The 12,323-nt window shown below is 36.2% G+C and overlaps 1 protein-coding gene across 2 annotated transcripts in view; it reads right to left on the bottom strand.

Moving 5' to 3' along the window:
- Nucleotides 1–3,149, bottom strand: part of LOC123526377 (uncharacterized) — a 36,648-nt gene extending 33,499 nt beyond the window's left edge. For both annotated transcript variants that reach the window (XM_045305507.2, XM_045305509.2), the window contains exon 1: nt 1,884–3,149. The gene's annotated coding sequence lies outside the window, so the exon portion shown is untranslated. The remainder of the gene's footprint in view (nt 1–1,883) is intronic.
- Between the last annotated feature and the right edge of the window lie 9,174 nt (nt 3,150–12,323).

Raw genomic sequence — 12,323 nt, 5'->3', positions numbered from 1 at the left:
TAAGCATTTAAAAGACTATGTGTTTCATCTTTCAGGTGCGGTATAAAACTCTTTTTTTTCTGTCCGGTTCATAACTCATCCATCAATAGAATTTGATATTTCATGGCGCATATATATTATGTTCCCCAAAATGAAACGACATGTAATATGTAACACATAGACCCCTAGATTAAAGATCAAGTTTACGCTTGGAGGTTAAAGGTCAAAAGGTCTTTTTTCCTCTTTGGCTCGTTATTCTGTTATCATTCAAGGGATTTCACAAATGTTCCCCATAGTAAGACGACTTGTAATGCGCAATACGTAGACCCCCTAGCACAAAGGTCAAGATCACATTTTGAGAATAAGTGTCAATAGGTTTTATTTCCTGTCCGGTCCATCTACTATCTACCTCTACCATCAATCAAGTGATTTTGATATAATTTGCCCAAATGTTCCCTGAATGATACATGTCATCCAGATCTTAGCTCTTAGGTCAAGGTCACACTTGGATGTCAAAGGTCAATATGTTGCGGTTTTTTTGCTCTCCGGTCTGTAACTCTGTCATCCTTCGCTGGGATTTTTCTACTAGTTGGTAGGAATGTTCCCTATAATGAGATGATGTGTCATACCCTACATCCAGATTCCAAGCACAAAGGTCAAGATCACACTTGGAGGTCAAAAGTCAACATGTCTTAAGTCTTTTTTCCTGAACTGTCTGCAGTTAGCTTTTGTCATTCATGCATGGGTATTTAAATAACTTTGTATAAATATTCAACATTTTAAACTTATGTGTTATATGAACCCAGCTACAAAAGAATTCTTAGACAGGATTTTTTTCTTCAGAATTACTTCCCTTTGATATGATGTAGAATTCCATTACATTTACCACCAATTGAAAAACGGATTGTTTTAAAAATACTTTCCTTTATCTAATGTAGATATTTTAAGCACACAACAAATGTAGTTTAGTTCTAACAGTGTGTGTTATAATATATTAATGCTAATTTCTTCAAGGTCAAGGTCACTAGGGGGCAGGACTCACCATGGGAGTGTAAAAATGAGCTTTTTAACCATCCAACAAGGTGTCAAAGCGATATATGTAACGGTTTGTAAGAAATTTTATTTTTTTTTGAATTTTCAAACACGTCAAAATATCTATAAAAATATCCTAATTTCTTCAAGATCACTTGGGGGCAAATACTCAACATTGGGTGTAAAATGAGTTTTTGAACCATCTTACAAGGTTTCAAAGCAATGCATGCAACAGTTTTTGAGAAATTGTCATTGTCAATTTTCAACGGCTTCAAACAAAATCTAAAAAATGCTAATTCTTCAAGGTCAAGGTCACTAGCATTGACTTGGATGTAAAGTCAGTTTCTAAATCATCCTAAAAGGTTTAAAAGAAATATAGGTTACAGTTTTTTAGTTATTTCCAATCGTTGAAGCCGTCGCCGTCGCTTGAATTTGGATCGCTTAGTCTCGCTGCCACTATCAGTGGGCGAGAAAATAAGTAAAACGATATTCTGAATAGTGATTTTATACTTTAGATTATGCACTATAAACTGCAATGCCAATTAAGGTTCAGTGTTCCACAACATAATAACATAGAGTGCTTAATATCAACCCTTTATTTTTCAAATACTGCACACCTGTCTTTAAGCCCAACATGCATTTTCTCTGTATATATATGATTATTTTGATCATGTTTACATACACACACAGTCACGCACACGCGCACACTCATTTACTTGTACATGATCTTTCCTATTGAATATATTTGCTCCATTATTTGGCTTTCGAAGATAACAAAATAGTACATTTTGTAGTTAATTACATTAAACTGTTGAAATATCAAATAGAAGTTGGAAATGTAGTAAATTGTATATAAATTTATATGTACTTACATACTATCCTTTTAATTTGTGTCCATTCTTTCATTTTCACAATTGTTTAAGACAAATTATGGTATGATTCGCTTCCGTCTACGTAACATATTTATGTAGTTAACAAGGTTTCAAATTTCAAATCCTAGGAAGTTAAATACTCGTGACGTAAAGAGTAATTTATGCTCGTGTACTAAATTTAGGTAGTTAAGATAGGTCCTATTCCGCTGAATATTAAATCTGGATTTTGAATGTTACTTGATACAGTCTACTCAGGTATTCCGAACCAGTTTTCATAAAAATCAAAATTTGACTAATGCTTTAACATGTACAATATCTTTTATACATATTCATGAATACATCATTTATCTGCCAATAAAAAATCTTGTATCTAAATCCTGAAATATCATTTCTTCGCGTAATATTTAAATTTTCCCGAACTCCATGACCTCAGCTATTTCGAGTCATTTCCGAATCACTATTTCCGTTGCTCATTTCTATCTTTAGATGATTACCGAAGGATACTAGTTTTAAAACTAAGGCCATACCAAATTGATATGTCGTTCGTCGGAACTACCGCATCAATAATTTCATTCCCGAGAAAAAAAAATAAAAATTACCCGCCCGCACGTACATAACAATCTCCGAAAAAATTTTTTTTTTTCGATTATGCGGTCCGGAATAATAACGGCAAAACAGGTTTTATCGCTGTTTTAATGCGTCAAAGTGATATTGATCGGATTTCATGCGTCATGTAGCTGATGATCCAAACTCAAAAAGTCAGGAGTTATGGTGTTGTTCATCATTTGTTTTAAATCTGGAGTGACCTTCGATGTGCCGGTAGGTAATGAAATAGGCACATTCTACTTTTGTTCAATACAGTGAAAAGAACGAAGCCCGACTTGTAAGACGTGCACGGGGATGCAGTTAAAAATATTTGGAAATATTGTTCAGATATCAAGTTTTCAAACCATTTGTTATCAGCTGTTTAATTCAGCATGTTAGATCTAGAGCCCAAAGCTGAGGCCAACTACTATCTTAAAAAAATATTTGTTCACAGATCCTGACCGACCTATCACATTGTCTCGGCCCAAATCTTTTTGAACGTAACTTCTTTAGTACAGCAGTCAGATATTCTATCAAAACACATTTAGTCAATTTTAAAAATTGTTTAGCTTTTCAAATAAGTAGTGTTGATATGAAAATAATTTCTAACAAAATATGTCCTTTTGTAACCCCAGTTTTGCCTGTTTGTACACATGACGCCAGGATATATTTAAAATTGGCTGTAAATTGCTTGAACGAAAGAAAAAAAACAGACTTCCCCAACTCTAAATTTATAGTTCAGTCAAAGCACAACAAACAACACTTTTAAGGGTGGCCATATTGGGATCATTCTTTGTCCGTCTGTTATTATTTTTGCCTGAAATGAATCTCTACCACAAAAGCTTAAGCTAGCCTGATCATGATCTGTTAAGAAATTATTCCAAAGGGATTCGAGCAATGTCGAAGCATCTGTATGCCCAACTCCGTTTGGTCTCACTGGTCAAGTGGTTTATTACTTCCCCTCACCTCTATGGGTTGGAGTTCCACTAGGGGCACAAATTTGTTCATTTGTCAAAGCCATCTAACTGTGTTTCAGAAGAAATGTTATTCCACACAATCATGTGCCTGTTTTGTCTTAAACATTCCTCATCCTGTGCCATTAAATAGGCACGTCTTCAGATTAATGTAGAAAAATCAAAATTAAAAATAAGACACTCATTCCTTAGTAATTAAAATTACAAAATAAAAAAAATAAAGTGATTCAGTGAGTTTTGGCAAGAATTTATTTGCAAAATCATTCATGTAGTCTTTAAAACATATAGAAAAGCTATATACTGTGTTACCCACACTGTAAATGTTTGATTTCTGTGTTATTTCTAAAGAAATGTTAACTTTATATATAATCATAACCGCCCCCTCAAGGGTTCAAGCTGGGAAAAAAAATAAAAAAAGCCCGCTCGCTCCATGTAAATCTACCCGCCTCTGAAAAAATCAAAATTGAGAAAAAAAAAATAAAATAAAAATTTCGCTCGCCCACTTCTATTTTTTTTGAAAATTTTCCGAAGAACTATTAATCAATTTGGTATGGCCTAAATGCTCTTCGGAATGTTTGAAAAACTCGTGGTCGGTAGATAACACAAAATCAGCCGTGCCATGGGAAAACCAACATAGTAGGTGTGCGACCAGCATGGATCCAGACCAGCCTGCGCATCCGCGCAGTCTGGTCAGGATCCATGCTGTTCGCTAACAGTTTCTCCAGTTCCAATAGGCTTTAAAAGCGAACAGCATGGAGCCTGACCAGACTGCGCGGATGCGCAGGCTAGTCTGGATCCATGCTGCTCGCACACCCACTATGTTGGTTTTCCCATGGCACGGCTCAAATAATTTTTCTGAATTAAAAAATAAGACCGTAATGAAATCTGTATATATTTATTGTTATGTAGTTTCAATATGGAGACAAACCGCCATTCTGTGTAACACAGTAATATGTAAAATGGTCCAGACTTTTTATTGACATGATTTCTAGGCATTTTTAATGAATAGGGTAACACTAGTAAATATCTAACGGTGATGAACAGGAAATGAGGTATATATGTTATATATAAACAACTATTTGGTATAGAATAGAACAGATATAAGTGCAGTGATTCGGAATACCCAATATTTAATGACTTTTGTTTAACATAAAAAAACTTTTGTTATATGTTATGTTGAAATATTTATATATCTATAGTGTGTTAGGTATATATTGTACACCATGTCCATGTTTTATTTATCTGTGTACATCACCTGACAATTAAGTGAGTCTCTTGAAGAGAGCAGCTCTGTATTTTCTCGGCAAAACTTGCATCTCGAGTCAATATACAACATACTTAAACTGTGTTTATCGCTTGAAAAATAGGTAAATGATACAAACTACGGTTGTTTAATATGCACAGATGCTTAAAGATTACAAACCTAACCATTTTCTTAATTTTGGTGAAGTAATTGTTGTCATCAATTGTAAAACGTTTAGAGTGGCCCGCATTTTAAACTGATTCGGAATATCGAGTAGACTGTAAATAGAATATATCCATGAATCAACTTAATTTCTGATTCGGTACAGTCAGTGGATTTCGATTACGTAAATAACTATTGATAGAAATGATAATAATACACCAAGTCAAAAGTACAACTCTAGATAAGAAGCGTATTTACGTAATTACGTCTTGAAATTGTACTAGTATTTTTTTTCAAACAATGAATTTAAAAAAAACATAAGGGTAAGCTATGGTGACTGATTTGTGCCATTTTACTATTTCGTTCCGTCAATGCGTCGCAACGGCAAACATCGTTATGGCGCCCCGCCGAAAGACGCTACACCAGACATCGCCCAGTCGAACGTTGTTTTGACGCCCCGACCACTGGCGCCAGACCAGAAAGAAAATGCCTCTGTACATGTTATATCCTACCCCTAGGTATTCTATAAGAACCATGGTCATAAAGGGGAAAATATACTAACCCGTTTCAATAGCGCATTTCATACCTAAAACACGCAGTTCGGTAAATTTGTACTATAGATATCAAACAAGTGGTAATTTATCTTCCATTGTGTACCGGTCACATTTCTTCAATACATCTTATCTTAGAAAAACAACGCGTAGTTTATAGTTATTTCAACGTTACACAAAAAAACTTGCTTGAACGTCCCTGGTGAAGTTCCGTTCTAGATTACAAAACCATTCTGATTGGCTGTTGTGAAAATGTATGTCAATCCTCATTTTACTACAAGTGTTCGCTAAAATGTGAAAATGCAGCATAAATGTACAAAATGAATAAAATAAACAAAACAAATGCAGACCAATGTACGATTTCAAATTAAAGATCATACTCAAGATGAATTTCATTCATCATTTCGAGTTTTTGTGTAAAATTGTTTTTTTTTAAATTCTGTTTTTGTTTGTTTACATTTCGCCAAACATGTGCACACTGCTGTGACCTCTAGACCGGATGTTCATTAGGGAAGGTCACGCAAGTTTTTTCTGTAACGTTGACGAAAGCATAAACTATGTTGATAATCTCAGCAATATGGAATATTGAGACCATGTGACTGTTGCACGATGGAAGATAAATTATCGCTTGTTCAATATACTAGGTACCAATTCACCGAACTGCCCGTTTAAGTTGAGAAATGTACGATTGAAACTGGTTAGTATATTTTCCCCTTCATGACCATGGTTCTTATAGAATACCTAGGAGTAGGGTATAACATGCAGAGGTATTTTCTTTCTGGTCTGGCGCCAGTGGCCCCGACAAACGCCGCCCCACCGAGGATCGCCAAACAACGCCCCAGCGAATGTCGATCCACCGAACGTCGCCACGACGAATGTCGATCTGCCGAACGCCGCCCCGCCAAAAGTTGCCCTGCAAAACGTCACCCCGCCGAATGTCGAGGAATGAGGTCAGTAATGCGCTCGAAAATGTGCTTCCGTGGTCTATCTAAAGAAGTCCATAATAAATAGTTTTTTCACTGCTAGAATATGAAATGAGACGGTCACTTCTTGTTTATACACACCACATGGCGAGTTTTGCAGATCGAAACCGGAAGTAGGTGTCTATTGTGCGGACACAAGAGCACATATGCGCCATTTTTGGGTAGCTGGCTTGACCATAGTTAAAGCATCTCCGGGATCGTTGAAACTAAAGATGAAAATACTGTCACGCATATCATGAACATGGCATCCGCGATCGGGTCACCTTTATCCCTCGAGGATATTTCTGTTTCCCATAGAGTCGGCAAACCGAAGGTATCAGGAAAGCCTCGTCATATACTGGTGAAGTTTGTGTCTCGACGACCTCGAGATTTATTTTATTGGAATCGGGTCTTGTTAAAATCAAATGGGTAAAAGGGTCAATATGTGAATGAAGATACAAAATACAGAGCCAGTCTTCTGTGCGAGGTACGACAGCTTGTTAAAAATAAAAACATTGTTGGTGCTTGGTCGACAAATGGAAACATAGTCATCAAAGCTTGCGAAAACAAAAAGACAAGTGTACACAAAATAAATTGCAGGAGTGACCTGGACCCTTTTTACTCGTACTCTTATGATGACTGACTGAATTCTTGCGACATTAATGACTAATTAACTTTTGTAGTACTGTATACTTCTGCTCATACAGGTATGATGATCATCTTCTCTTTCCATTGTCATAACTATATACATATTATTGTGTTTTTCGAACGAATTTTTCACGTTCTATAATGTTAGTTTGTGAATACTTTTTTATCTATTCTGTGACTAAAATACAGATACAAAAAACTGATATAAATGTAAAACGTGTGTCTCATTTTTGTCGCTTACGTACGTAAAAGTCCTCACCAGTAGGTAATTTTTTTTATTGTGGTCACTTTGTAAATATGATTTAATTTGATTTAAGTATATGTGTAGTAGTATGTAAAATATTTCTGAGCTATTTTCGTAATAAGAATTTTATGTTGTGTCAATATTATGTATATTCATTAACTGTATTTGTTACATGATGTAAGCCCATTCTAAGAAATACTCTGGTAGTCTTTGAAATACGGGTTCACAATTTGAATGTGACAGTTGCGTAATTAGTCTTTTAAACAGTAAATATATTTATACAGTGTCCACATTATGCTAATGCATTACCTATTTTTGCTTAGAGTTACAATTCTGTGCACACTAAATTCATAACAGAAATTTGCTTTATTTTTAATGCTGAAAATATGTTAACACAAGAGCTCGTCGAACACGAAATGCCCCCCTTGATGCATTCAGTAATTGCACAAGGAACAGAAATTATATGCTCACTGTAAACAAAAATTCTACCATTCTGGTTTAATCTGACCTTGACCTTTAACCTATTAACTTAACAAGAGATTACAGATTGATCTTGGCGCCATCCACTGAGCCATTTTTGAATGTTCCAAATTTCAAGACTAGCTCAAGGTCAAAATCAAGGTCAAATTTTATTTAGGTACAAAACAATGTGTATGTGGTCCAAATTTGAAAGCGGTGGCTTGAGAAATGTGAAAGCAGGTCACTAGATCAATTTCAAGGTAAAGTTCATTTCGGTAGACAGAACTATGCATGTGCTTCAAATTTGGAGGCTGTAGCTTGAGAAATGTGAAAGTAGGTAATAGATAAAAATCAATGTAAAATTTCAATTCAGAACACAAAAATATGCATGCAGTCCAAATTTGAAGCCTGTACCTTCAAAAATGTGAAAATAGGTCACTAGGTCAATCTCAAGATCAAAGTTCATTTCAGTACACAAAACTATGCATGTGGTTCAAATTTGAAGGCTGTAGCTTGAGAAATGTGAAAGTAGGTCACTAGGTCAAAATCAAGGTCAAATTTTATTTCGGAACACAAAACTATGCAAGTGGTCCAAATTTGAAGCCTGTACCTTCAGAAATGTGAAAGTAGGTCACTAGGTCAATCTCAAGATCAAAGTTCATTTCAGTACACAAAACTATGCTTGTGGTTCAAATTTGAAGGCTGTAGCTTGAGAAATGTGAAAGTAGGTCACTAGGTCAAAATCAAGGTCAAATTTTATTTTGGAACAAAAAACTATGCATGTGGTCCAAATTTGAAGCCTGTACCTTCAAAAATGTGACAGTAGGTCACTAGGTCATTAACAAGGTCAAAGTTTTTTTCAGTACACAAACCTATACATGTGGTCCAAATTTGAAGGCTGTAGGTACAGAAATGTGAAAGTAGGTCACTAGGTGAAGATCAAGGTCAACTCATGTCAAGGTTCATCTTGCCACTCAAAACTATACATGTGGTCCAAATTTGAATGATGTAAGTTATGGACATGAAGATTCTAAGTTTTTCCCTATATAAGTCTATATGAACCATTTGACCTCTGAGGCAGGGCCATATTTGACCCCAGAGGGATAACTTGAACAAACTTGGTAGAGAACCACTAAATGATGCTACATTACAAAATACCAAAGCCACAGATTTTGTGGTTTGGACAAGAAGATTTTCAAAGTTTTTCATATACAAAATATCAAAGCCCTAGGCCCTGTGGTTTTGGACAAGAGGTTTTTCAAAGTTTTTTCCTATATAAGTCTATATAAACCATGTGACCCTAGGGGTGGGGCCATATTTGACCCCAGGGAAATAATCTGAACTATCTTGGTAGAGGACCACTAGATTTTGCTACATACCAAATATCAAAGCCCTAGGCCCTATGGTTTTGGACAAGAAGATCAGAAACCATTTAACTGTTCCTAGCCAATGTGACCTTGACCTCTGACCTAATGACCTCAAAATCAATAGGGGTCATCTGCTGGTCATGACCAACCTAACTATCAATTTTCTTGACACTAGGCCCAAGCGTTCTTGAGTTATTGCCTGGAAACCATTTTACTGTTCCTGGTCACTGTGACCTTGACCTTTGACATACTGACCTCAAAATCAATAGGGGTCACCTGCTGGTCATGACCAACCTCCCTATCAACTTTCGTGACCCTAGGCCTAAGCGTTCTTGAGTTAACATCCGGAAACCGTTTTACTGTTCAGGGTCACTGTGACCTTGACCTTTAACATACTGACCTCAAAATCAATAGGGGTCATCCGCTGGTCATTACCAACCTCCCTATCAACTTTCATGATCCTAGGCCCAAGTGTTCTTGAGTTATCATCCGGAAACCGTTTTACTATTCAGCGTCACTGTGACCTTGACCTTTGACATACAGACCTCAAAATCAATAGGGGTCATCTGCTGGTGATGACCAACCTCCCTATCAACATTCGTGACCCTATGAGGCTAGGCCTAAGCGTTCTTGAGTTATCATCCGGAAACCGTTTTACTGTTCAGGATCACTGTGACCTTGACCTTTAACATACTGACCTCAAAATCAATAGGGGTCATCCGCTGGTCATTACCAACCTCCCTTTCAACTTTCATGATCCTAGGCCCAAGTGTTCTTGAGTTATCATCCGGAAACCGTTTTACTATTCAGGGTCACTGTGACCTTGACCTTTGACATACAGACCTCAAAATCTACAGGGGTCATCTGCTGGGGATGACCAACCTCCCTATCAACTTTCATGATCCTAGGCCCAAGCGTTCTTGAGTTATCATCCGGAAACTGATAGGTCTACATTCCGACCGACCAACAGACCGACCGACCTACATCTGCAAAACAATATACCCCTCCTTTTTCAAAGGGGGCCATAATAAAGATGCCATTTTTGAAATGTGTCTCATAAACTGAAAAATATGTTCACATTGTGACATTACCTATTTTGAACATAATATCAATAATCTATACTGATCCGACTTAAGAATCTATCAACATACATCTTATATTGTTATAGATAATTATATATATTCCGAGTCCAAAATGGGTCAAAATTGAGCAAAATATCTTTGACATACAAGCAGTTATATACCCTTGACTACAAATGGAGATTCTGACGATGAGCAAGTGTACAAGCAGTTTAAACAAAATATGAACCTAAATTTGTAAGATAAAGGGGGCCATAATTCAGACAAAATCATTGATGATGATGTTGAACAACTATTTTAAGTTTGAATCAAACCAATTCAGTAATAACAGAGATAGAGTGAAAGTGTATCAAAACTTTAACCTGAAATTCTAAGTAAAAGGGGGAATAATTCATGAAACTTTTTTGCCAGAGTTATGCACCTTGTATCATATGATGTGGGTGATGATGTTGAACAACTATTTTAAGTAGGAATCAAATCAATTCAGTAATAACAGAGATAGAGTGAAAGTGCATCAAAACTTTAACCTGAAAATCTAAGTGAAAAGGGATAAATCATAAAATATTGGTGCCAGAGTTATGGCCCTTATGTCATATGATGTGGGTTATGATGAGGAATAACCATTTTTAGTTTGGATCAAATCCATCAAGTAATTACAGAGATAAGAAGAAAAATGAGATAGTATAAAAGACTTTTATCCAAGGTGGGGATGTGGAAGGACACCGACAGCGGGTCGAGCACTGGCACCAGATCAGAAAGAAAATGCCTCCATACGTGTTATACCCTACCCCTAGGTATTCTATAAGAACCATGGTCATGAACGGGAAAGTATACTTAACCCTTTCAATTGTACATTTCTCAACTTAAACGCGCAGTTCGGTGAATGGGTACCTAGTATATTGAACAAGCGATATATTGAACAAGCGATAATTTATCTTCCATCGTGCATCAGTCACATATTCTCAATATTCCATATTGCTGAGATTATCACCATATTTTATGTTTTCGTCAACGTTACAGAAAAAAACTTGCTTGACCTTCCCTAATGAACATCCGGTCTAGAGGTCACGGCAGTGTGCACATGTTTGGCGAAACGTAAACAAACAAAAAAAGAATTTTTAAAAAATCACAATTTTACACTAAAACTCAAAACGATGAATGAAATTCATCTTGTATATGATCTTTAATTTGAAATCGAACATTGGTCTGCATCTGTTCTGTTTATTTTATTCATTTTGTACATTAATGGTGCATTTTCACATTTTAGCGAACACGTGTAGTAAAATGACGATTGACATACATTTTCACAACAGCCAATAAGAATGGTTTTGTAATCTAGAACGGAACTTCACCAGGGAAGTTCAAGCAAGTTTTTCGTGTAATGTTGAAATTACTATAAACTACGCGTCGTTTTTCTAAGATAAGATGTATTGAAAAAATGTGACCGGTACACAATGGAAGATAAATTACCACTTGTTTGATATCCATAGTACACATTTACCACAGTGCGTGTTTTAGGTATGAAATGCGCGATTAAAACGGGTTAGTATATTTTCCCGTTCACGACCATGGTTCTTATAGAATACCTAGGGGTAGGGTATAAGATGTACGGAGGCATTTTCTTTCTGATCTGGTGCCAGTGGGGCCGAGTAGGATAGCTCTCCTTATACTTTGTATAGTCAAGCTAAAAGTGAGTTTCAAAACTATATGCCTTTAAATGATAGCCAAATGTACTTGCATGCAAAACTTAAACTAGAATTTTCTAAGTCCAAAAGAGGGCATAATTTGGCCAGAATGCATGTCAGAGTTACGGGACTTGATGCTTTCACCTAGATTTATGATCCCAAAGCCACATGTTAAGTTTCAATTCAATATCTGCATTAGTGTTCGAGATAGTAACTTGCATGTAAAACTTTAACCAGCATTTTCTAAGTCCAAAAGGGGGGCATAATTTAGCCAAAATACATGCCAGAGTTATGGGACTTGACCCAGTGTGGTTGGTAATTGACCTAGAAAAACAACAAATAAGTTTCAAAGCTTTATACTTTTAAATGATAGCCATATGTACTTGCATGCAAAACTTTGTTAAAGGTGTGACGCCGACACTGACGACAGGGTGAGTAGAATAGCTAGACTATTCTTTGTAAAGTTGAGCTAAAAATGCTT

This window comes from Mercenaria mercenaria, chromosome 14, assembly GCF_021730395.1.
Source record: "Mercenaria mercenaria strain notata chromosome 14, MADL_Memer_1, whole genome shotgun sequence".
In the NCBI taxonomy this organism is placed as follows: domain Eukaryota; kingdom Metazoa; phylum Mollusca; class Bivalvia; order Venerida; family Veneridae; genus Mercenaria; species Mercenaria mercenaria.
Note: the sequence above shows the minus strand (reverse complement) of the source record. Positions and strands in the feature narration are given on the sequence as shown.